Raw genomic sequence first — 27,360 nt, 5'->3', positions numbered from 1 at the left:
CTAGTTGAACCACTAGTACTAGTCTCACCACTGGTTCCTGGGTTACTGCTGGCAAAGCGTGCAGGGGGTAGCAACTGAATTCTCCCTCTCGCATTGACTTAAATTGGCATGATTGCCCACGTGCAATTCCACAGGTCTTAAGCATCTCACCCGTATAGCCTGAGATAGATCGCACCTTTGATTCTATCAACTCAGCCTTTAGGGTGACGCTGGGATCCTGAGGAGTTTTTGACATACATGGCTTGAGAGGCATAATTTTGAAATCAAAGTCATTTGGTTCTAAAGCCATTGTGACATTGGGTAAAAACAAAGGCTTTGCCATAGGAATAAAGGATACGCTGGGTGGTTCTGGTCAGGCTGCTTCTCGCAAGAATCGGCGTTTGCCTTCAAATATTTCTTGCAAGAACCGCCTGTAGCGCTAGAAATATCTTCCTGTTGGGTTCTCACTATGTGTTCGTTAGCCCTAGCGTCGTTTAGCTCTAATTTGGAGGTGGCTTTTGAGGGGTTGGGTTTATATGGGATGGCCGATTCTTTAGGAAACTCAAACTCTAAAACTTTTGGACGATAAATTCCTGAACAAGAGTGGGACATTGCTGTCAGCAAAAAGCAGTCCCAATCCCTAGAGAGAATTTTATCAAACCAAAAGGTAATGAGTTGGAGATATTAAAACAACCTACATATTGCCTGAATCCTAGTATGAATAGTTTTAACCCTAAAAAAAACTACCAAAACAAGATGGGATAATAACGATACAAATGAATCAAGTAATTGATCCACACTATGTAACAAACATGAGAAAGAAGAAAGTAACTTATCGTTTGAAGTTAGGACTTGGGGCAATGCCTGGTAATTCCGTCTGCAAACCTTCGAATGAAGCAAGGATCGCTTTGAGAAGATGAAGTTGGAGGAAACTCGCAGGAAAAAGGTCAAGGACATGGATGGTATGCAAGTCTTTGGACGGATTTAATGGTGATCCTTGACGAAGAAATTTAAGGGTTTTTCCCAAACTTTCTGAAATGGTGCAAAGGTGGTTCCTTTTTCCTTATTTTATACCCATGAGGATGGTTTAGTTAGATCAGAGAAAGATTTGATCCTATGGACATGATTCGAAGCAGAAGTGGAAAAGATGGTCATTTAATTTTGATGTACCTCGAAACTGCACAACTGCAAAAATCAGAGGATATGCGTCTTTTCGAAAAAGAGGAACATGACGGAAATACCATTTGTAATCATTAAAAAGCTCTTTTTAATTAAAAAGAACTTTTTAAGGGGCAATTGTTATACCCGAAATTCAGTAAGCACATCAGAGGAAGACACGTGTCGAGCTGGGAAGAACGAAGAACTCAAACACGCAAACAAAAGTACACTTAGCACGGAACAACTCATTAGAAATATAATTCGCAAGGTATGTTTATAACTCAGTTGGCTGAATAGCCTTCTCCGAGACATAAATGTAGAAACTGCTAACTTATGTATTAACGAGAAACCATTTGGGTGCATGCGTGCCTGGCGAGGCCTCAACCAAGCTGCGTGAAAGAGAAACGACAATACTAAAAACACTTAGCGTATATTATATGAGATACAAACTGAGTATAGATAGTGTGACGAGTCAAGATAACAGACAACGAGAGTTTATCTCGCTAGAAGATGGTATGCATGCGAGGAAGATCATCTCGACACCAGAAAATATAGTTATCAAAGTTAAAACAATATTAGTCTCGAGAAGCCAAATGATAAGCAACTGCTCGCTATCAAAGTTAACTTGGCTCCATTCTCGGCAAGGCATCCCTATGAGATAAGGCTTACCGTATATATTTGATTACGCATTCATCTCAGCCAAATAAAAGCGAGATATTCACAGCTGTGTAAAAACCTCATTTATTTAGCTTGATTTGTAATCAAATCGCCTGATTTGAGATAATAATTGTTGTAACGATTATTGGAAACTTTTGTAAATCACTATCCACTATGTAATTATAAATAGTGGCAGACAAGATCATGAGGAGGGACGAAAAAATTCATATGAAAGAGATCCTAAAAAAATAATCAAAAATCTGAATAAGATTGACTCGTGGACTATGCAGAATTTTAACTGCAAAACCATGTAAAAAATCATGTGTTCATACTTTATTTTTCTATAGCTTTTATTTTTTCTGTGTGGAATTATTACCGTGAGGCTCAAATTTGGTTAACGAAAATCTGCGTTAACATATTCTAGATAGTTATTTCTAGTAACTAATTATATTTTCTAATATTTAATTAAATACAAAAATATATTTAAGTTAAAAATTAATCATTTTAATTAATTTTTGATCAACTTACATTAGAAAATTTTTCTTAGATATTAAATTAGAATTAATAATTAAGTTGATTTTATTCAAGAAACTTAATTATTTGTTAACAAAATTTAATACATATAATTAAATAGAAAATTAAATGTTTAAGTAGATTTTTTGTCTATGCACTTAAATATTAATTATTTTTCAGAATATTTAATTAGATAGAAAATTATATTTAAGTTGAAAATTTGAATTTCAGAACAACTTAAATTAAAATAATTTTCTAAATATATTTAATTTTATTTTATTAATCATTTTCCCAACAATTTCAAAATTGCAATTTTTAATGTAGATAACTTTGAATTTTTTTTTTGAAAAATAGATTAAAGTTGAAAATTAATTATTTTAAATTAATTTTAGATCAACTTAAATCAAGTAAATTTTTCATTAATGATTTATGAAAATAAATAGACTAAAATATATTATATTTTAATTAGAAAATAAGTAATTAGTTAGTGAAAGATCTAGATAGTTATTTTCTGTTTACTTGAAATATTTTTTTAGTGATATCTAATTAAATAGAAAATTAACAATTAAGTTGATTTTATTCAAGATACGTAAATATTTGATATTTTTCTTAGAAATTTTATTAAATATGAAAATTAATTTGTGTTGAAAATTAATTTTGGACCAGCATAAATTAGAATAATTTTTCAGGATTTATTTTATTTTATTTTAGGCCAATTTTCAAAATGTACTTATTTTAAATATATTGGATTTCGAATTTTGCATTATATATTTATGGAAAATCAAATTTGAGTTGAAAATTAATTTTTTAATTAATTTTGGACCAACTTAAATTGAGTAATTTTGAAATATTTATTCAGAATTATTACTAAGATGGAAAATAATTTTATTTATTTTCAAATCTGTCGAAGTATTATTTTATCAATATGAAATTAAAATTTATATTTAGAGTTTTCTAAATTCGTAATTTTAATTAAATAAATAAATATATATGTAAAATTAATAGATTAAAATAAATATTAGATGAACATACACTTTAATTAATGAGCTTTATTATAAGGATATTCGATCTCCATTCTTGGTTCTACATAGTTCTTGTGCTAGTGAATAATCATCCCTAAGGGATGAACGTATTGGAATATATTTTACCAGTATCTAGATTTACTACCAAGTATGTTTTTAACATCCTAATATGAATTCTAAAACGATGAAAATAAACACATAAAAGGTATGAGAAAGTTTACAGTAATTGCAGTGGAATTAAATGACTCCTTCCGCTCAGATCTCTAACCCTTGTATCCTTTTTGTAGCAGAGTATCACCAAGATCTGAGCCCGATTCTCCTTCTTGTTTTTTGGATTCTTCATAGTCTTACATACTATGTTTGACGACTCACTTGTTATGTGTGGGCATGCACTCAATCACTAATGGCTGAATTTTGTTTTGTGAAGAAAGGCTATGGTACTTTCGAATTAGAAGAAGAAGAAGGAAGAGGTCTCATAAACCTAGAGAGAAAACTAGGTTTTCAGCTTTGAGGCATTAGTTAGATAATGAGACGATAGCCTTCCATTTATACTAATATCCACAAGAGTTAGGGTTGAATTATTTGGAATAAAAAAATGATAAAAAAATGTACCAAAAATACACCTAGTGGTCGGCCATGTATGTGGGTCCAACACTAGTTAGATTTTTCCTATTGTTTTTTTCAACCATTTGTCTATTTTTCACAAATATCACTTTTTGCAATTTCAACCCTATAAATGCCAAAACTATTTATTTAATAATTAAAATAATTATCAAATAAAAGTGTCATTTATAATATTTATTAATTAGACTCCACAAAATCTCTTAATTAAAAAATTAACCCTAAAATACCATTTCTTCACAATCAAGCCATAACATAGTGAAAATTCATAAACTAGACATAGTCTAATTTTTGAATTAAAATTGATGAACTAAAATCAATTAACTGAGTCTTACAAGCAGTTTGTCTCAACTAGTATGGGGACCATGGGCTTGTATAACCGAGCTTCCAATAAGCAGATCTAGAATTTACCAACTAAATTCTCTAACTTACTAATTCCTCGTTGAACCACTATAGAACTTGGAATTGCACTCTTAGTTATATAGAACGCTCTATATGTTCCACGATATAGATATGCTATTAATTATACATTGTTATAATCTCAATAATTAATGACCCTCTATAGATGATTTACAATGCATAGGGATAAAATCACCATTACACCCTTTCAATGTATTTTATCCTTAAAACACTTATCCCTCTATAAATGATATTTTAGTGAACTAATGTAATCACTAAAATATGCGCTCTATCATTTATCTCTATTTAGCCAAGCTCGAAGGAAATCATCGTTTCACTTCTATGTCCGGATAGAAGCTATAGATTCCATATCTATGATTAGCACTCCAACTCAATTGTACTATCCTGTTCCCAAAATGTATGTATCACCAAGACCTAACGATGTTGGAAATATTTTACCAGGATCTAGATTTACTAACCAGTATGTTTCATTAACATCCTAATATGAATTCTAAAATAATGAAATAAACACATATAAAGTTTAGTAAACCTTACATTGGGTGCAGTGGAATATAATGACTCCTTCCGTTCAGATATCTAGCCCTTGATTCCTTTCTGTAGCAGAGCATTATCACTTATCTCTCCTTCCTTTGATGCTGATTCTCCTTCTTGTTGATTGGAATCTCCTACAGTCTTACACACTATGATTGAGATACCACTTGATGTGTGTGGGCACTCACTCATTCACTCAAGGTTCGAAAAATTAAAGAGGGAAAGAGAAGAAGAAGTGGCGGCTAGCGTAAATAGAAAGAGGCTCAGTTTTCATCTAACAGAGTTAAGTGTGAATGAGAGCCATCACTATCTAGTTATGGGTAACCACCTAGGTTTAGGTTAGAATTATTTGGCATTAAAATAATAGAAAAATAAATAGTCAAATCACACTAAGTGACCGACCCTAGAATGGATAATAGGCCCACTTTGCAATTTTGCCATTTATCATTTTTCAATTCTATTTTCTCAAAAACGCCAATTTTTCAATTTAACCATTTAAATGCCAATTCTAATTATTTAATAACTAAAAATTAATTATCAAATAATATTCTCATTTAATATATTTATTAATTAGACATATAAAGTCTCCTAATTAATAAATAATCCTAGAATCTCTTTTCTTTACAATTTTGCCCTTGCTTAGTGAAAATTCATAAACTAGATATAGTCTAACTTTAGAATTATAATTGATTAATAAAAATCAATTAACTGAGTCTTATAAGCAGTATGGTCTCAACTAGTATGGGGACCATGGGTCTATATATCTGAGCTTCCAATAAATAGATGAAGAATTTATATCTTAATTCACTGACTTATTAATTCTTCTTTGAATCCACGCATAGAACTTAGAATTGCACTCTCAGTATATAGAACGCTCTATATGTTCCACCATATAGACACGTCATTAGTTATCCATTGTTATTCCTAATTTGATCAATGATCCTCTATATAGATGATGTACACTGTAAAGGGATTAGATTACCGTAAAACCCTACAATGTATTTTATCCCTAAAACACTTAACCCCGTATAAATGATATTTCAGCTAAGTGAAATGAGTACTCCAACATTTATTTTCGTTTGGTCAAGCTCGAAAGAAATCATCCTTTACTTTCTATTTGTCAGATAGAAGCTATAGATTCCATATTTATGTTAGCACTCCCACTCAATTGCATTATCATGTTCCCAAAATGTACGTATCACCCTGACCCAAAAGTAGGCTTAACTAACAAATCAAAGAGCATGTTTAATACTCTTGAGATCGAAGCTAAACATATATGGATTAAGATCATTTGATCTAGGATCAACAAGTAATATTGAATAGAATAGATATTACGGTAAATTTTAATATATCTAATAAAAGTTCAATATCGGCCCCTTCCGTTGTATACTCCATACATCCGATGCTGGTAAACTTTGCCAATGCCCTGGAAAGGACATAACACTTATCCAAGGTGTAAGAATACCTATCGCTGATTATCATGTCAGTCTAAATCCATTGAACTGACAAATCAGGGAATAAACTTTCGAACATATAATTAAGATTACATTCCACTGTGTTGACAACACTATAATCATTAACAAATTCATATGTTCTGGACTTAAATAGAATTCATATATTATATATATATAATCATGAAAAAAATCATGTGAAGCATGCAACATAAAATGTTATTTCTGATCTTTATTAACTAATAAATCTGATTATTTTGAAATGAGTTTTATTTAGGGCATAAAACCCAACAAACTCCCAAAATAAAACTCAACACCTTGATATACAAATCAAGTGTAGTAGTAGTATACTCCTCGTAATAGGATCTGACAGGTTGTATTTGTTGGGTTTTATGCCCTAAATAAAACTCATTTCAATATAATCAGATTTACTTATTAATATAGATCAGAAATAACATTTAATGTTGCATGGTTCACATGATTTATTTCATGATTATATGTACATAATGTATAAATTCATCTGAAACCCTTTTCACATACTTGATCCTGTTTATTGTGCCGTCAACACATTGGAAAGTAAACATGACTATGTGAATAAAGTTTCCTAGATTTATCAGACACAGGGTTTTACTGATATGATAATCTACAACAGAGTTTACTTGCATTTGGAGAAGTGCTATGTTCTTTCCAGAACATTGGTTAAAGTAAAGCTCAGGTTAGATGCATGGAGTATGCATCGGAAGGGACCGATATTGAACTTTGACTTAGATTTAATTAAACTTACCGTAAAATCTCGTCAAGTCAATATCGCCTAGTGGATCCTAGATCAAATGATCTTAATCCTGTTCTGTTTAGGCTCAATCTTGAAAGGCTATTCGTGTTCCTTGAATTGTTAGTTAAGCCTGCTTTTAGGTCAGGGTGATACATACTTTTTGGGAGCACGGTAGTGCAATTGAGTGGGAGCGCTAGCATAAACATGGAATCTATAGCTTCTATCTGGCGAATAGTAAGCAAAGGATGATCTCCTTTGAGCTTGACCAAACGAAAATAAATGGTGGAGATCTCATTTCACATAAGCTAAAATATCATTTATACGGGGTCAAGTGTTTTAAGGATAAAATACATAGTAGGGTGTTACGGTAATTTAATCCCTTTACTGTGTAGATCATTCATATAGAGGATAATTGATCACATTAGGATTATAACAATGGATAACTAATGATGTGTCTATATGGTGGAACATATAGAGCATTCTATATACTGAGAGTGCAATTCTAAGTTCTATGCGTGGATTCAACGAAGAATTAACAAGTTAGTGAATTTTAGTGCTAAATTCTTGATCTACTTATTGGAAGCTCGGTTATATAGACCCATGGTCCCCGCACTAGTAGAGATAATATTGTTTGTAAGACTCATGTGATTGGTTTTGATTAACTAGTTATAATTCACAAATTAGACTATGTCTATTTGTGAAATTTTCACTAAGTAAGGGCGAAATTGTAAAGAAAGAGTTTATAGGGGCATATTTGTTAATTATGATACTTTGTATTGTTCAATTAATAAATATGATAAATGACAATATTATTTAATAATTATTTATAGTTATTAAATAGTTAGAATTGGCATTTAAATTGTTGAATTAGGAAATCGGCATTTTTGAGAAAATCAGATACAAAAGGTGTTAAAATTGCAAAATTGCAAAACCCAAGGCCCAATCCACTAAGGCATGGCCGGCCACCTATTGTAATATTTTAAGTTGATTTTTTCATTATTTTAATGCCATATAATTCAAATCTAACCCTAGTGGAATGCTATAAATAGATAGTGAAGGCTTCAGGAAAATTACACTTTTCTTCAGACTTCTGATTCAGAAAAACTGAGCCTCTCTCTCTCCCTATCTTTAGCTACCACTTCTTCTTTCTTCTTTCTTCAATATTTCGAAATCCTTAGTGATTAGAGTAGTGCCCACACACATCAAGCAATAGCTAAATCATAGTGAGGAAGATCGTGAAGAAAGATCATCAGCAAAGGAGATTCAACATCAAAGATTCAGAGAAAGAGATCCAGGTTCAGATATTGATAATGCTCTGCTACAGAAAGGAATCAAGGGCTAGATATTTGAACGGAAGGAGTCATATTATTCCGCTGCACCCAATGTAAGGTTTCTTGAACTTTATATGTGTTTAATTTATCGTTTTAGAAAGTTCATATTTAGGATGTTAATAAACATACTTGTGAGTAGATCTAAGATGCTGGTAAAATAAATTTCCAACAACTGGTATCAGAGCCATGGTAATTGATTTACTTGCAAGAAATTTGGACTTTAAAACGATTGTTTGTATGTTCTTTGGATGGTATCATGTTGTATTGAGTGTTATTTGATGATTGATTGATGTTTGTAAATTTTTCTGAAAAATAATTGCGATTTTGTGTCTGAAATTATTTTTATTGGATAGTATGGGAAAAATTAAGCAAGTTAGCGTTTTACAGAACTCAATTTCGATTTTATTTGAATTAGTTATGAATTTTTGAAGATTTGAAAAAATCGAAATTTGTCTTTGAAATTTTCCTGCGATCGCAAATCTGTCCGTACAGTTCACAATTTTTTTGTTTTTCTTCGATTTTTCATGCTTTTTCATGGCATTAACTTCCGATTTTTGGTATAGTTTTGTATTTATACTATTACTATTCCTAATTTAATTCTAATTATCTTTTTGAATTAATTTAATATTTTTTAAATTTAATTCAAGATATTAGTGTAATTTGAATTTGAATAGAATTAGTATCTATCTTCTTGCTTAAAAATCTATCTTATTTTTAAAATTTGATTATATCTTATCTTATTTTAAATTTAAAAATAAGATATTTATAATCATGTAATTTTTAAATGATATAAGATATTTTGCTAATTTTTTAAATTTTGTTATTTTATTTATTTAAATTACATTTAAAATTTGAAAAAGATATTTATTTATCTTTTCTAATTTTTTATTTAATTTTTATTTATAAAATAACATTTAAAATTTAGAAGTAGTTAGCAAATTTTTGAAATGATATTTAGGTTGGTTGAAACCTAATTTTTCAAAAATTGTAGGTTTAATTTTAAATTTAAATTTTTTAAAAATTTCGAATTTTTCAATTTTTTTTTAAATTTTCGGAATTTTTTTTTACTATTTAATTAATTATTTTCGAAATTAAATATTTAATTTAAAATTAAATAAATCCTACATCCAACTATCCAGCTAACCTTGTTGCAGGAGTATGTGTTTTAGCTTATGTGTAAGTTTTCAAAACCTATTATTACTTGATTACAAATAGCCATGGTTATTTTTTGCCAGATCTAATGATCAGATGGCTCCCTTGGTCAAGTTAATAATTTGTAACAGGTATATTTACAATCTTCTTTCATCTGTGCATGACCTAGCAACATGATAGGACCCATCCAAAGTGTGCCTGTGTGAGCCTATGTGTTTAATTTGATTATAGATGCATATAGGTTGTTGTTGCTAAAATAAATTATCATAGTTCTTGATAGAATTTATTTAGGCCCATTTAGTTATTGGGCTTATTCAATTAATAACAGTTGTTCTTATTAAGGTTAAATTCCTCTCTTTTGGGCCTTGTGTGAGAGTTGGGAGCCATAGAAGTGGGTACGACATACTGAACCCAGCACCCCCTCACATGAACCACCCCAATTGTGAAGGCCCATTTGCCTGATTTGAACAACTGTACTAGGTTAATTACACTAGTTTAACCTAATAAAATTGATTAGCAACATAATTAATCTCATTTATTTTGAAATTAATTTAAGAAAATTATAGTTTAAAGAATTTTTTTATTCTAAGCTAAACTATATGTATTTTCTTGTATTTAATTAAATATAAAATTATAACCATCTAGATTCTTTCTGGAACTTAATTTAAATTTTTATTAAATATTCTTATTTAAGTTGATATTTAGTTATCTACAACTAACCAACTTAAATCTGAATATCTTTTGAATTTCAAATTTCAAAATTAAGTTGAGGAATTTTAGGCATTGGTTATTAAGATTCTTTAGATATTTTTTAAGTTAATATCTTTTCGAATATTAACTTAAAATGGAATATTATAGATATTTTTTAGGTTAATATCTTTTCGAATATTAACTTAAATGGAATATTTTCAAATTAAGTGGTTACAACTTAATTTTTGATATTTAATTAAATTTAAATTTGAAAATATTTAAGTTCTAGATTTTTTCTAATACAACTTAAATTAGATATTTTTTCAAATTTTGTGGAAAAGATACTTAGTCAAATAAGATATTTTCTAGATAGTTATTTCTAGACTACTTATTATTTCTAATATTAAATAGGAAAATATTATAAATTGTGAAATTAATTATTTAAATAATTAATATTGGTACAATTTATTTTAAGTATATTTTTCCTAGTATTAAACTAGAAATTAATAATTAAGCCTTCTCTACACTTAATTATTTATTTCTTGAATTTAATACATTTAATTAATTTGAAAATTAAATATCTAAGTTGATTTTTATCATCATACTTAAATATTTCTTTTTCATGACATTTAATTAAATAGAAAATTATTTTTAGTTGAAATTTATTTTTTCAACTAAATTTAAATAATTTTCAAAATATATTTTTTCTTTATTTTATTAATCAAATTTCGAAATTGCATTTCTTAAATGCTAGAATTTCGAATTTTATCTTGAAAAATAGATTAAGTTGTAAATTAATAATTTATTTTAATTAATTCTTGGATCAACTTAAATCAATGATTTTTTTCATTTATTGATTAATTTAAAATAAATTGAATTAAAGTATATTATTAGAAATTGAATTAATTAGTCAAAGAAAAATCTAGATAGATGATATTTTTGCTTGAAGTATTTTTCAAGTGTATTTAATTAAATAGAAAATTAATATTTAAGTTGATTTTCATCATCATACTTAAATATTTGAAATTTTTCTTATACATTTAATTAAATAGGAAAATAATATTTTTTTGTTGTAAATTAATTTTATTAATTAATTTTGGGCCAACATTAAATTAGAATAATTTTTCTAGGATTTATTTTTTATTTTAACATGCATTTTTCGAAAATTGTATTCTTAAATACTTTAATTTTTCAAAATGCAATATATATTTATAGAAAATTAAATTTGAGTTGTAAATTAATTTATATTAATTTTGTAACAACTTAAATTGAATATTTTTCTAAATATTTATTGGAAATAATTACTAAGATGGAAATAATTCATGTTATTTTCATATCCATCTAAGTAAAATTTATAAATATTAAATTAAAATTTATATTTGGAATTTTTCATTCTAAGATGGAAATTTTAATTAAATAAATATATATTTAAAATAAATAGAATAAATAAAGAGAATCAAAGAAAATACAACTCACTTTAAATAATGAGCTTGATTATTATTAAGACATTCGATCTCCATTGTGGGTTTTACACCGTGTTTGTTTTAGTGAGTAATCCTCCCTAATGGAGGAACGTTCATTAGCAATTTCGCACCGTTTAACCTCGCATGATAAGTAGTTTGTAAGTGTTTTGTATGGTATAGATCACCCTAATGGTGGCGACCATACTTGACTTGCAAATTATGAAACAATGGTGGAAGCTCATAAGATAGAATTGCCTTGACTCTCGCCTAAATGGGACAACGCTGAATTCCAATCTTGATCGAATAAAAGGTTGCTAGAATGGTGATCATTTTAGATGAGCTGACAACTCTATTCAATGGATGATGCTTTGACTCTCGCCTAAATGGGACACTGTATCAGTTTGTTGAAAAACCTTGGAAGTTATTTAGGATTGTATGTTTTAGTATTTTCACTTGTCATTCCTACTTGCTATATGCTTATAATTTCTGAATTGTGTATGAATTTATATTGAACCATGTTATTTTCTGTTATTAAGTTGTAGTTTAATTTCGAATCTTCATTGTTGGTCTAACATGTTTGTTTTTCTAATGAGATAAATCCCTAATGGATTTTCACCATTAGACATGCATAATAGTGTTAGATCTCGAGAGATAAATATTGTATATGCGACATCTAGCTGTTCATCAATTGATGACACCTTAGACTAGTATTTTTACGATATGAAACAAGAAGATTGTATAAATAAGATTACTTTGTCTTTCGCTAATCGAAGCATCGTTGGATTCTTATTTATAAACGAAATTATCCTAATTCCTCTTAGCTTATTCATTTCGAATTAGCTTCAAAACATATCATTGGATGAATGGTCTATAAATCATTTCATGTCATTCTATATTTTCTCTTAAGAAATTAAATGACGCATATGATTATAATCCCGAAATTCTATTCCCAATTGATATAAATCCTCAATCTTAGAAATCTCCTACTTGTATGGGCAAATCTGACTTAGAGTTTGTATTAGTAGTGGTGGTCCAAGAAAGAATTACTCATTATATTTGGTATAAATTTAAGTCTTTGACTTTAATTTTAGATTCCAAATAGAAATTTTCTTATATTTCTAATTCCAGATACAATACAGTTACACTTTCTCAAGTGTTTCATATCCATCTTCTATTAATGGATTAAAACTGTATGGAATATGAGTTAGGTATTCTGTGACCAGGACCCACTTGCACTATTCTAAGAACTCTTTAGTGTAACTAAACCTATATCATCAAAAGACTCTACCATTTTTTTTTATCTATGGCATTTGTATCTTGTTCATAGTGGATTTGACAAGATCAATCTCTGCAAAGAGTTAATATGCCTATATCCAGTGAAAGTAAGTTCATCTCATTTGCAGATGGATGAACATTCAGGGGTGGATATGAGTTTTTCGTTGTATCCTTAAAACAATAACTCTAGATTATACCTTAAGTAAAGAAATTTTAAATGTTTAAAATTTCATTAATTTCTAGCAATGGTTAAAACCATTAAGGTAAGTGGTTAAAGATCTTGCGAACTGATAGGGGTGGAGAAATAGTTAGTAGATATGCAGTTCAAAGATCATTAAATTTGATTTTTGAATTATATCCAAACTTACCTCCCCAGAAATTTCGATTTGCATATTGATGATTAGTTACTAGTCGTTGCCTAATTCCTTCTATGGTAATACAATTTCAAAATGATGTAATGGTTGTATACTTAATGTAAATGATTACTAGATTCATGGATGACCTAATCAAAATCTTAAGAAAAGCTAGAACTGTTAACCATGTTTTGTTAGCTATTCTAAGTGATTAGGGGTGGACCATCCCATTGTCAATAGATAAGAAAGTGTTTGTTCAAACAAATACTACTTTTCTAAGAAAATGACTAAGTCTGAAAACAAGTAGGAAATAAAGGAGATACTTTTCTTGATTCCAAAAGTGTTCTATCATCTTATGATGATCCCACTGCCTCTATTGTCTTGTCACAACGGAAGAGGTTAATACCATTTAGTTTTCTTCGACATAATTCACGGTACCTCGTCGTAGTGGGAGAGTTTCTAGGAACTCACCTTCTTATGACTTGGGAGACACTAGTGATTAAAATCCATTGTGAGTTTAAACAAGTAATGGATTGTCAAGATAAGAAACTAAGAAGAAAGCCAATAGAACTATGGTTTAATCCATTCACATGGAATAACCTAAAGTTTTCTATTACAAGGACATAAAAGGAAATTTTAGTTAATAAGTCCATTCAATGGACTTAACAAAACTTCCTGTTCCTAGTATTATATGTTTGAGTTTATCTAAACATATGGCTTGTGGTATACCTGGTAATTACTTACTCTAATGCAAGCAACTTACTTTTGTAAGATGCTGAAGCATTTTCTTTCTAATGGCAATCTATAGAAGCTTCACAACTTCTTAGGTATAGATTTTATTTATCTAAGGAAAAGTCTTAACTATTCCAGAAAAGATAAAGCCATGAAAGAATTTCTTATATCAACAGTGAGAGGTCATAGATATGCTTTTGCATACCTTAGACCAGACACCTGCTATTGAGTGGGAGTAATGAGTAGGTATCAGATTAATCTAGGAGAAGAACATTGGAAGACAATCAAGTAAATCTTAAGATAAAGAAGAGGAACTATATGTTAGTCTATAAGGGTGTGTTTAAAACTCTTAGACTACACCATATCAGATTTCAAAATTTGCCTTTCTGATAAGATGGTGGTTACTCTGGGGGTGGAATAGTGATTTTGGAGAAGTGTAAAAACCTATCTGAAGTCTCTAGGTCTATCAGAGAGGGACTGAATGTTAAGGTTGCAGGAAAGGTACTTATTCAGTCTAAGGAAATTTCTATACATTTTTGGCACCATTCCAAATTGCCTTAAACTACTAGTGTTAATTTCCTGATTAACCAAAAGTAGTTGCCAAAGATACAGAATCCAGTATCCCAAGAGAGTAGACATATAGAGAGGAATTCACATTATCAATGATTTTGTGATTAAACGATGAGTAATGGTGGAGAAAAGGTTGTGTTTAATTCAACCTTTTAGATCCTATTACGAGGAGTTTACTACTACTGCACTTGATTTGTATATCAAGGTGTTGAGATTATTTGAAACGCACTTTTTGTTTTATATTAGTGCAAGTGGGAGTTTGTTGGGTTTTATGCCCTAAATAAAACTCATTTCAATATAATCAGATTTACTTATTAATATAGATCAGAAATAACATTTAATGTTGCATGGTTCACATAATTTATTTCATGATTATATGTACATAATGTATAAATTCATCTGAAACCCTTTTCACATACTTGATCCTGTTTATTGTGCCGTCAACACATTGGAAAGTAAACATGACTATGTGAATAAAGTTTCCTAGATTTATCAGACACAGGGTTTTACTGATATGATAATCTACAACAGAGTTTACTTGCATTTGGAGAAGTGCTATGTCCTTTCCAGAACATTGGTTAAAGTAAAGCTCAGGTTGGATGAATGGAGTATGCATCGGAAGGGACCGATATTGAACTTTGACTTAGATTTAATTAAACTTACCGTAAAATCTATTCAAGTCAATATCGCCTAGTTGATCCTAGATCAAATGATCTTAATCCTGTTATGTTTAGGCTCAATCTTGAAAGGCTATTCGTGTTCCTTGAATTGTTAGTTAAGCCTGCTTTTAGGTCAGGGTGATACATACTTTTTGGGAACACGGTAGTGCAATTGAGTGGGAGCGCTAGCATAAACGTGGAATCTATAGCTTCTATCTGGCGAATAGTAAGCAAAGGATGATCTCCTTTGAGCTTGACCAAACGAAAATAAATGGTGGAGATCTCATTTCACATAAGCGGAAATATCATTTATACGGGGTCAAGTGTTTTAAGGATAAAATACATAGTAGGGTGTTACGGTAATTTAATCCCTTTACTGTGTAGATCATTCATATAGAGGATAATTGATCACATTAGGATTATAACAATGGATAACTAATGATGTGTCTATATGGTGGAACATATAGAGCATTCTATATACTGAGAGTGCAATTCTAAGTTCTATGCGTGGATTCAACGAAGAATTAATAAGTTAGTGAATTTTAGTAATAAATTCTTGATCTACTTATTGGAAGCTCGGTTATATAGACCCATGGTCCCCCCACTAGTTGAGATAATATTTCTTGTAAGACTCATGTAATTGGTTTTGATTAATCAATTATAATTCACAAATTAGACTATGTCTATTTGTGAAATTTTCACTAAGTAAGGGCGAAATTGTAAAGAAAGAGTTTATATGGGCATATTTGTTAATTATGATACTTTGTATGGTTCAATTAATAAATATCATAAATGACAATATTATTTAATAATTATTTATAGTTATTAAATAGTTAGAATTGGCATTTAAATGGTTGAATTAGGAAATTGGCATTTTTGAGAAAATCAGATACAAAAGGTGTTAAAATTGCAAAATTGCAAAACCCAAGGCCCAATCCACTAAGGCATGGCCGGCCACCTATTGTAATATTTTAAGTTGATTTTTTCATTATTTTAATGACATATAATTCAAATCTAACCCTAGTGGAATGCTATAAATAGATAGTGAAGGCTTCAGGAAAATTACACTTTTCTTCAGACTTCTGATTTAGAAAAACTGAGCCTCTCTCTCTCCCTATCTTTAGCTACCACTTCTTCTTTCTTCTTTCTTCAATATTTCGAAATACTTATTGATTAGAGTAGTGCCCACACACATCAAGCAATACCTCAATCATAGTGAGGAAGATCGTGAAGAAAGATCATCAGCAAAGGAGATTCAGCATCAAAGATTCAGAGAAAGAGATCCAGGTTCAGATATTGATAATGCTCTGCTACAGAAAGGAATCAAGGGCTAGATATCTGAACGGAAGGAGTCATATTATTCCGCTGCACCCAATGTAAGGTTTCTTGAACTTTATATGTGTTTAATTTATCGTTTTACAAAGTTCATATTTAGGATGTTAATAAACATACTTGTGAGTAGATCTAAGATCCTGGTAAAATAAATTTCCAACAGTATTAAACCCAACCTTTTCTCCACCATTACTCTTCCTTAATCACAAACTCCTTGATAATGTGAAATTCCTCTCTATATGTCTACTCTCTTAGGATACTGGATTCTATACTTTTGGCAACTAGTTTTTGGTTATCAAGAAATAACACAATTAGTTAAGACAAGTTGGAACGGTGTCACAAATGTATAGAACTTTCCTTAGACTGAATAAGTACCTTTCCTGCAACTTCAACAGCCAGTCTCTCTCTGGTAGACCTAGAGACTTCAGATAGGTTTTTACACTTCTCCAAAATCACTACTCCACCCCCACAATAATTACCATCTTATTAGCAGATTTTGTAGCACAAAGGCAAGTCTCAAAATCTGATGTGGTGTAGTCTAAGAGTTTTAAACACACCTTTATCGACTAACATATAGTTTCTCTTCTTAATCTTAAGATTTACTTGATTTTCTTCCAATGTTCCTCTCCTGGATTAATCTGATACCTACTCATTACTCCCACTCAACAGCAGGTGTCTGGTCTAAGGCATACTAAAGCATATCTGAAACCTCTCACTGTTGATATAAGAAATTCTTTCATGGCTTTATCTTTTCTGGAATAGTTGAGACTTTTCCTTAGATAAATAAAATCTATGCCTAGAAGTCGAGAAGCTTCTATAGATTGCCATTAGAAAGAAAATGCTTCAGCATCTTACTAAAGTAAATTGCTAGCATTAGAGTAAGTAATTACCAGGTATACCACAAGCCATAGGTTTAGATAAACTGAAACCTATAATACTAGGAACAGGAAGTTTTGTTAAGTCCATTGAATAGACTTACAAACGAAAGTTTCCTTTTATGTCCTTGTAATAGAAAAATTTAGGTTACTCCATGTGAATGGATTAAACCATAGTTCTCTTGGCTTTTCTTCTTAATTTCTTATCTTGACTATCCATTACTTGCTTAAACTCACAATGGATTTTAATCACTAGTGTCTTCCAGGTCATAAGAAGGTGAGTTCCTAGAAACCCTCCCACTTCGACAAGGTACCGTGAATTATGTCTAAGACAACAGAGGCAGTGGGATCATCTTGTATCGAATAGAACACTTATGGAATCAAGAAAAAAATATCTCCTTTATTTGCTACTTTATTTTCAGACTTAGTCATTTTCTTAGAAAAATGGTATTTGTTTAAACAAACACTTTCTTATCTAATGACTATGGGATGGTCCACCCCTAATCACTTAGAATAGCTAACAAACATGCAAACCATGGTTAACAGTTCTAGCTTTTCTTAAGATTTCGATTAGGTCATCCATGAATCTAGTAATGGTTTGCACTAATTACACAACCACTACATCATTCTGAAATTTTCCTTTCACTAGGGTATTACCTTAGAAGGACTTAGGCAACGACTAGTAACTAATCATCAATATGAAAATCGAATTTCTGAGGAGGTAAGTTTGGATATAATTCAAAATCATTAATGATCTCTGAACTGCATATATACTAACTATTTCTCCACGCGTATCAGTTCGCAAGATCTTTAACCACTTACCATAATGGTTTTTTACCATTGCTAGAAATTCATGAAATTTTTCAAACATTTCAAATTTCTTTTGCATAATGTAAAAGCTAGAGTGTTCGTTTTAAGAATACAATGAAAAACTCATATCCACCCATGAATGTACATCCATCTGCAAATGAGATGAACTACTTTCAATGGATATTGGCATATTAACTCTTTGCAGAGATTGATCTTGTCAAAACCACTATGAACAAGATACGAATGCCATAGATTTAGAAAATATGGTTGTGTCTTTTTATGACTTAGGTTTAGTAACGTCAAAGAGTTCTTAGAATAGTGCAAGTGGTTCCCGGTCACAGAATACTAAACTCATATTCATATTGACATGCAGTTTGAATCCATTGATAGAAAATAGTTATTAAACACTTGTGAAAGTGTAACTGTATAATGAGTAATTCTTTCTTGGACCACCACTACTAATTTAACTCTAAGTCTGATTTGCCAATACAAGTAGGAGATTTTTAAGATTGAGGATTTATATCATTTTGGGATAGAATTTCGGGAATATAATCATATGCATCATTAAATTTTTTAAGAGAAAATAGAATGACATGAAATGATTTATAGACCATTCATCCAATGATATGTTATTGAGCTAATTCGAAATGAATAAGCTAAGAGGAATTAGAATAATTTTGTATTTAAATAAGAATCCAACGATGCTCCGATTAGCGAGAGTCAAAGTAATCTCATTTATACAATCTTCTTGTTTCATATTGTAAATATTAGTCTAAGGTGTCATCAATTGATGAACAGTTAGATGTTGCATTTAAATATTTATCTTTCGAGATCTAACACTATTATGTTTGTCTAAAGGTGAAAATCCATTAAGGATTTATCTCATTAGAAAAACAAACCAAGTTAGACCAACAATGAAGATTCGAAATTAAACTACAATATAATAACAGAAAATAACATGGTTCAATATAAATTCATACACAATTCAGAAATTATTAAACATATAGCAAGTAGGAATGACAAGTGAAAATACTAAAACATAAAATCCTAAATAATTTCCAAGGTCTTCAACAAACTGATATCAGTGTCCCGTTTAGGCAAGAGTAAGTGATACCATCCATTGAATAGAGTTGTCAGCTCATCTAAAATGATAAACATTCTAGCAACCTTTTATTCAATCAAGATTGGAATCCACCGTTGTCCCGTTTAGGCAAGAGTGAAGGCTATTCTATCTTATGAGCTTCCACCATATAAAACACTTACAAATATACTTATCTTTCGAGATTAAAAGGTGCTAACTTGCTAATGAACGTTCCTCCATTATGGAGGATTACTCACTAAAACAAAAGCTATGTAAAACCAACAATGGAGATCGAATGTCCTAATAATAACGCTCATTATTTAAAGTGTATTTTCTTCTAATATTTATTTTAATCAATTTATTTTAAATATATATTTATTTAATTAAAATTTCTAATTTAGAATGAAAAATTCTAAATATAAATTTTAATTTAATATTTATAAATTTTACTTAGATGGATATGAAAATAACATGAATTATTTTCATCTTAGTAATAATTTCAAATAAATATTTAGAAAAATATTCAATTTAAGTTGTTTCAAAATTAATTTAAATTAATTTACAACTCAAATTTAATTTTCTATAAACATATATTGCATTTCGAAAACTTGAAGTATTTAAGAATACAATTTTCGAAATTGCTTGTTAAAATAAAATAAAAATAAATCTTGAAAAAAATTATTTTAATTTAATGTTGGCCCAAAATTAATTTACAACAAAAAATATAATTTTCCTATTTAATTAAATATTATAGAAAAATTTCAAATATTTAAGTATCATGATGAAAATCAACTTAAATATTAATTTTCTATTTAATTAAATACACTAGAAAAATACTTCAAGCAAAACAGATAATATCAATCTAGACTTTCTTTGACTAATTAATTCATTTTCTAATTAAATATATTTTACTTCTGTTATTTTAATTAATCATTAAATGATAAAATCATTAATTTAAGTTGGTCCAAAATTAAAATAAAAAATTTTCAACTTTAATCATTTTTTTCAAATAAAATTCCAATTTTCTGCATTTATAAAATGCAATTTCGAAATTGTGGGAAAAGGATTAATAAAATATAATTTGAAAATTATTCAAATTTAAGTTATTTGAAATAAGATTTCAAACTTAAAATAATTTTCAATTTTAATTAAATAACATCAAAATAAAAATATTTAAGTATCATGATGAAAATAAACTTAGATATTTAATTTTCAATTTAATTAAATGTATTAAACTCAAGAAATAAATAATTACGTATAGAGGAGACTTAATTATTAATTCTAGTTTAATACTAGGAAAAGTATACTTAACTTAGATTGTACCAAAATTAATTATTAAACAATTAATTTCACAATCTATGATATTTTTCTAATTAAATATTAGAAATATAATTAGTACTAGAAATAACTATCTAGAATATATATCATTAACTAAGTGTTTTTCTAAAATTAACTTTGACATATTAAATGAAAATTTAAATTTCATATATTTTAAAAGTTAATTATGTTGCTAATTCAATTTTAATTAGGTTAGATAATATAATTAACCTAATACAATTATTTAAATAAGGCAAATGGGCCTTCACAATTGGGGTAGTTCATGTGCGGGGGAGCTGGGTTCAGTATGTCGTACCCACTTCTATTGGCCCCCAACTCTCACACAACGCCTAAAAGAGAGGAATTTAACCTTTAAATAAACAATTGTTATTCATTGAATAAGCCCAAATCTCATTGGGCCTAAATAAATTTACTTATGTCAAAATTTATTTTAGCAACCTAGTCCATTTACTTAGTAAAACTTAAATGGGCTTCCAATATGCATCTAAGCACAACAGCAAACATATAGGCTCACACAGGTCAAAATGATTTAGATGGGCCCTATCATGTTACTAGGTTTACCCAGATGAAACAAATAGCAAAAATTACATGTTACAAATTATTTATAAGATCTATTGACAATTGGACTATGATTAAAATCAAATCACTGGATCTGTCAACAAGTTAATCATAGAAATTTAGATCAAATAAATAATAGGTTTGTAAAAAAAATTTGTATATTAATATATAAACAAACAATACAAACAAATAACTGATCAAGAATATTTAGAAAGTAAGCTAAAATATCTCAATTTAAAAAATTTAAAATAAAAATTAAATTTTTAAAAAAAATATCTTAACTAGAAATCAAATTTAGGTTGTTAGAGAATATTTGAAAAAATTCAGAATTCAACAAACTCCTAAATTTCCTAAATTCTAACAAAAAATCAAAAATATCTAACTAATTTTTTAAATATCAAGTTTATTCAAAATTTAAATTTATTTAAAATTTCTAATAAGATAATATAATAAAATATCTTGAATTTTAAATTTAGATATTTCATTATTATATTCTAAGTCTTATAATTTAATAAATTTAAATATTACATAAATAAACTAATTGAAAAATAAGATATTTTATATGGTTAGAATATTTAAAATAATAATAATAATAATAATAAGTTTAAAAAAAAAAATATTTAGGAGGCGTTTGGTTGGGAGGAATGAAAATATAGGAATAGGAATGGGAATGGGAATAGGAATAGGAATAGAATGGAATAAAATTTAAAATGCATAAAAAAAATTGATAAAAAAATCATTAAATTTTTTTTTCTTATTACACTGGAATGGTCATTCCTTTCTTTTTAAAATGGAATAGTCATTCCACCAAAATGGTGGAAAGAGCATTCCATTGGAATGCCATTCTAATACTTTAAAATGCAACCAAACAAAGGAATGGAATGAAAATTGTTTCCTTTCCATTCCATTCCATTTCATTACTTCCAACCAAACGCCACCTTAAGGTTTGAAACCCTAAAATATCTATTCAAACTAAACTAACCAATTTTTTTTTTTTTTTAAAAAAAATTCATGTTATTTTTGCCAAAATATAATTTTAATAAAAAAAATGTCTAATAAGATAAAATGTTAAACCTAACATATTCCTAATATTATAATTTTAATTAATAAAATATATTTCAAAAAATAACAAATTTGAAAAAAAAATATGATATGGTTAGCAAACTTTGAAATTTGAACAAGATTATTTTAAAAGATAATATTTTAATATCAAAGTTAGATCATTAAAATTTAATAAAAAATAATATCTGATCTTATAATTAAAATAAATAAAATAATCTAGAATTTTAAAATTAACCATAAGGCTCTTTTGTGAGAAATCAAATTTTTAAAATTCAAAGCCTACTAATATCATAAACTAATTTTAATTAATTAAAAAAAATAATGTAACGCCCTAAATAATTAGGCACGCTACCCAAAATACTTATGAAACCCTAATCCCCTAAATTGGATTACTAATCAAAATAGCGCAGAATTTAAACTTTTATATTAAACAGAAAGAAAATAAACTTGTAATATATTTAAAACTTTTAAAATAGTTGGGATCCCAAAAATATTTACAACCGCTATTACAAGTCATTTATTTCTAGCCGACCTAAACGGCAAAATAGAATTCAAAAGTTCATCACTGATAGACCCTTAACCCGCTTGGTCTGATATGGCTTGAACATGTACATTCTTCATCTTGCTCCTCAAACTCATGGTTGATCAGCCACTGACTTACCCTTTCCTGCACAGTAGAGCACCCGTGAGCCAAGCCCAGCAAGACAGTATAAAACATATCAATAATATGCTCATCATACAATATAAACAACAATGCTATTCAAATTCGTCTGTGTGACACAGACCTGCATGTTACGCTCACATGCCTATTTATGTCTATGTGGCATAGACCTACGTGTTGCGCTCACACGTCTATTTATGTCTACGTGGCGTAGACCCACGTGTTGCTCTCACACGTCTATTTACAATATGGCCTTAGATCAGTTCATCTCGGTTCTTGTTACCGAGTCCAACCTGGTTATGCCTTGAGCGCATAACCCTTAGTCTCAACATAAATATTTATCATATAATTATTGGTGCCACTGCACTATTTGTCTATTTGCTATAGACCTGCGTGTTACGCTCACACGCCTATATACGTCTATGTAGCATAGACCTACGTGTTGCTCCCACACGTCTATACATGTCTATGTAGCATAGACCTGCGTGTTACGCTCACACGTCTATTTACAATAAGGCCTTAGTAAGGTTTATCTCGATTATAATTACCGAGTCTAACCTGGTTATGCCTTGCTCACATAACCCTATTCATATATATTTACGTGATCCATACATTACGTTCTTTCAGTGGTTTATCCTACTAATATACTAGGTCTAACCAAGTTATGTCTTATGCACATAACTCTTGAAATATATGTAACACCCTAACTAACTTAGGCGTATTACGTGATTTTTAAACGTACTGTGCAGCTCGTTGCTAATCAACGAGGTTTATGGAAAAACGTGATTAACTAAAATTTTGCTTTTTCATTAAACTTATAAACCATTTTGCGAAAAGTCTCGGGATCCCGATTTATAAAAATATTTACAAACGTTTTTACTGTTCAACTTTTACATCAAAATAAAGTCGTCAAACGACAGTTACAAAATCTCAGCCCTGCTGTCCCGAGGATCGTACGCTCCAGGCCTAACCGCCCCGACATGTACAACCTTCATAAGCTCGCTCACGGTCCATCAGCTCTAGCCTTGCCTTTACCTACACATCAACGTAGAACTGTGAGTCGACAGACTCAGTAAGAAAAGCATAATAATACTCATACATAATTCTAACTGCTGTGTCCAACACGATACTAAGTCCCGCTACTGCCATGTCCAACATGGTACTGAGCCACTACTGCCATGTCCAACATGGTACTGAGTTCTGAACGTTCATAGGGACGGTACTATAGACACGTAACAACCTGATCGGTCGAACCGGTCATACTCCGACATTTCTTGGTCATACTCCAAACTGCGCAGACGTGTTACTATATCCTCCGCGATCGGTCGAACCGGATCATACTCCATTCTGTGGTCATGCCAAGAGCTGTACTGACGGGATACGTCAATAGCACAGAACCACCAACCAGTTGTCACTGATCGGTCAAGCCAGGTCATACTTCCGTCAATGGTCATACTCCGGCTGTCTGAAGCGTGACGGGTGGTTGGATGGTTCGAAGCCAACATACATATCTAATGTAATCTAATAGGCTTCTACATGCACGCTAAACATGTAATCTACATATGCATACCGTTATACTAATCTTACTCGGATTCCGATTTCGGTGTGTGCGGGATCCAACTTTGGCTGAAGCTGAGCGGCGGTTTACTGGCTCCTAAACCATAAAAATCACAACGCTATAAGTGACACGCTAAATCACTTCCCGGGGACTAAAACTTGAAACTAAAAGTTTCCCTATCGATAAAAAACATGGCAATACCCCTAAAAACCCAAAAACGAGGAAAACTAGGGTTCTGAAAAATCCCCCAACCGGCAGACCGGTTGCCCAACCGGAATTCCGGTTCTGGGAAATTCTGAACCCCCATCCGGAATTCCGGATGCTCAACCGGAATTCCGGTTCCTCGCAGGCAGCAACCAAAAATTCCATAACTTGACCAATTCGACCCCAATTGGTCCCAAACTTTCCAGACCTGTTCTAAACTATCCCTAGAACAAATCCAAAGCCTCAAAATCACCCAGAAAGCACATATACAAAATTCACCATTAAAGACCAAGCTTTGAGTTCAAAAACTCAAACTTGGTTAAATCCACTAACATGCATCCTAGCCTAGTTAATTCTACTTAACTAAGCATAAAAACACCTCTGCAAACTAACAAGAACATCCAGCAACATCACAGAACATAATCACAACATTTTCCTTCAAAAACCATACTTTTGCATATAAAATTCAAACTTTAAACAATCAATCTAACATGCTTTCAACACAGCTCAATCAACAACAATAATCATGCTTTAATCCTCATAAATCAACAACAAAAACACAGCAGTAACATCTCTCAAAATCACATGCATTATAAGGGATCAAACCTTGACTTGAATTACACTTAGAGGAGAAGAAAATCACAAGCTTTAGGCAGAAAATTCCCAGCCCTAGCAGCCCAAGTCTCAGCCGAAAAGAGGGAGAAAGAGAGAGCTTTGAGTGTTTGATTTTTTTGAGAAAAAATGATTTTATTTTCTAAGTTTGGAAAAAAGAATAAAAGCTATACATATCATTATATTCAGCCAAATAAACACTTAAGTAATTATTTATTTTCCATTTCATAAAGTCATAAAAGACAAAACACTAATGGGGCAAAAAGACCATTTTGCCCCTCCACCATAAAATCATGAAAATCATACTAAAGGGGTATTTTTGGGAAATTCTAAATTCCCGGCCATTCCCGACATTCCCAATGTCTAAAACCCGTCCCCAAAATACTAACATACTAAGTTGTGATTTCTACTGAGCCAAACGCCGCGTTCCAAAATACCGGACACCGGAAATGCGAAATATAAAAGCTACTGATAACATACTCATGCATATCTGAATTCCATAAATATCCATAATAAATTATTTAAATGGCTATAAATAATTTCATGATTAAACATAAACAACTGCTAATTTCCAAATTAACTAAGCGGGCTTTACAATATATGTATGTATTCAATAGATAACAAAACATATAGAATCTTAGGGTAATAACCCTAAATTACATACCAAATAGTCTCTCATATAACATATCATTGCATGCTCAAAATAACACTTATAGAGATTAATAACCCTAATTCATGCTTTCACTTGATTAGCAATATTATTGTACATCATGACTTTCTTACCTTCATATAAATTTTAGGGTAATAACCCTAGACCGCATTACTATCGAACTCAAGGTACTAATTTACCGAGTCAAACTTAATTATGCCTTGTGCGCATAATTCTTTATTACAATATATTTAGCATGGCATAGCATTTATACATTAATAATTACTAGGGTAATAACCCTAGGCCATTAAACCGCTCACTCAAATCATCCCCAAACATTCCCAAACTTTCCAGAGCATCAATATATGTCATAATAAACATATTCCACAACTTAAACCCAACAATTGCACTAAAAATCAAAAAGTGTCATTAAAGCACCAAGCTTGAGTTCCATGAACTCAAGCTTGCTTTTCACAACCAAAATAACAATTAATCCACTTAGAGTAGCTAGCAAATATTATAGCGTCTAAAACACATATTTATGCATCAAAATCCAACAATAAACCCCATAATTTCAGATTGTAAAAATCAACTTAAAATTATGTTCAAACTCCAAAACTTCAAGCCCTAAACTTGAGCTTCAACTCAACCAACTCAATCAATTTTCCAGCTGCAAACACTTTCAAAAATCTTAATTCAAGACATGAAAATAACCCTAAAAATTTATCTAGAGCTCAATCAAACACCCAAGCAAGGATTCAAGCATCACATACTCAAATTCAACAAAACTAACTTCAATTCCTTTACACATGCAATCTCAAGAATATTGGCACAAACTTATGCTTTTACAACACTCAAATTCAGAAGTAAAAATCAAGATTAAAGTCATAGGAAACTACCTCAAACTCAAACCAAGAGTAAGCTCAAAGTTCTACAATTATCAAGCTCCAAAACCACCAAACATCAAGCACTTTTCTTCAATTCTTAAAATTGAAAATCAAGAGAGCAAGAGAGGGAGAGAGGGTCGGGTAAGAGAGAGGAATATTACCAGAAATTAATCCATTTTTTTTTAAAGAAATTCATCTTTATCCATCATAGAAAATAAAGGTCAAATGACCAAAGTGCCCTTAAGGCCAAAACACACATGATCACCCTCACAAGGGTAAAATAGTCATTCAATACTCAATTAATTTCAAATAAATTTCAGATTATCATTCATCAAATAAAATGCCAAATTATCAATCGAATTTACATTTCGGGCCCGAACCCGG

General features: G+C 30.2%; 1 long non-coding RNA gene across 1 annotated transcript; it reads right to left on the bottom strand.

Moving 5' to 3' along the window:
• Positions 1 to 22,807: 22,807 nt before the first annotated feature.
• Positions 22,808 to 27,116, bottom strand: LOC133033448 (uncharacterized). Its single transcript, XR_009685597.1, has 2 exons — positions 26,989 to 27,116; positions 22,808 to 23,072 (listed from the first exon to the last, which is right to left on the bottom strand). It is a non-coding gene; the product is annotated as an uncharacterized LOC133033448 (long non-coding RNA).
• Between the last annotated feature and the right edge of the window lie 244 nt (positions 27,117 to 27,360).

Source organism: Cannabis sativa, unplaced genomic scaffold (genome assembly GCF_029168945.1).
Source record: "Cannabis sativa cultivar Pink pepper isolate KNU-18-1 unplaced genomic scaffold, ASM2916894v1 Contig7, whole genome shotgun sequence".
In the NCBI taxonomy this organism is placed as follows: domain Eukaryota; kingdom Viridiplantae; phylum Streptophyta; class Magnoliopsida; order Rosales; family Cannabaceae; genus Cannabis; species Cannabis sativa.
The sequence above is the reverse complement of the archived record's forward strand: the minus strand, read 5'-3'. Positions and strand labels throughout refer to the sequence as shown.